Genomic DNA, 1,121 nt, shown 5'->3' on the forward strand with positions numbered 1-1,121 from the left:
TTAGTCTATCTTTTAATAATATTTCGAATGAAGCTTTATATAAATATGTATAAAATATTTATATAACATTTCAAAAAGTGAATAATAATAAATATTTATAAATATTCTGTGCTATCTGGGATCAAGATAGAATAAAAACGTTTCCATGTATTACTTGAAAAGAGAAAAGAATTATTTTCAAATTACTATATTTTGAAAATGAAATATTACATCGAAATGAAATAAAATTCATTTTAAAATTAAAAGTTGATACTTTCGCGACATTAATAAAATTTAGAAAAGTTTTTATCAATGCTGTATGATGTCATAAAAACCTCTAAAGTCATTTTTATCTTTTTAATGTTGTTTTTCTTAAAATTGTGATATGATAACCTTTGGCATGATAGAATTTGGCATATTCGTGTTCCGCAAGCTAAAAAAAAAATATCGGAAACTATTCACACTCATGTGACAAAATGACATGTTGGACATTATGTTTTCATATTTTCAGACCAAAGGATTCACAGGTTATCGCTGTGTCGTGATTCATTGCTAATGCTAACATTGCCAACATTTTGTGAACTTTCCGTTCATTTCATCAGAGCATCATTATTTTTCATATTTTTTTCAATTTTCATCAATTATCCATAACATTCTATTTTCTCTATTAAATATTGTTGATAAAATCGTTATTCATCATTTGCAAGACTTTTAGTAATAGACTCTCATCAAATGTAATTTTTCATCAAATAGTATTGGTTGTCCGGAAAGTTCGTGCCGATGTTGAAGGAAAATTGAAACGTAAAAAATTTTAATTTAATAAATGCATAAAATTTAAATTTTAATCGGCACGAACTTTCCGGACAACCCAATAATTTCATCAAAATTAACGTGTATATTGGGTAGTGTTTCCTTATTAATTTGTGCTATATTAAGTAATTTGTAATAAAAAATAGTAATTTATCTTCTCTACAATCATTACATTATAGACAAAAGAACGTTTTGATTGAATTTTTATTTGCTTATTAAATTTATAACAAATAATAAAAGAAATGAAAGTATTTACCGAAATTAAATTTGATTCTGTGTACGTGCTAATAATTTGAAATAAGACTCTATAAAACGTGCTTTATATATATATG

This window comes from Atta colombica, unplaced genomic scaffold (genome assembly GCF_001594045.1).
Source record: "Atta colombica isolate Treedump-2 unplaced genomic scaffold, Acol1.0 scaffold5, whole genome shotgun sequence".
Classification (NCBI taxonomy): Eukaryota; Metazoa; Arthropoda; class Insecta; order Hymenoptera; family Formicidae; genus Atta; species Atta colombica.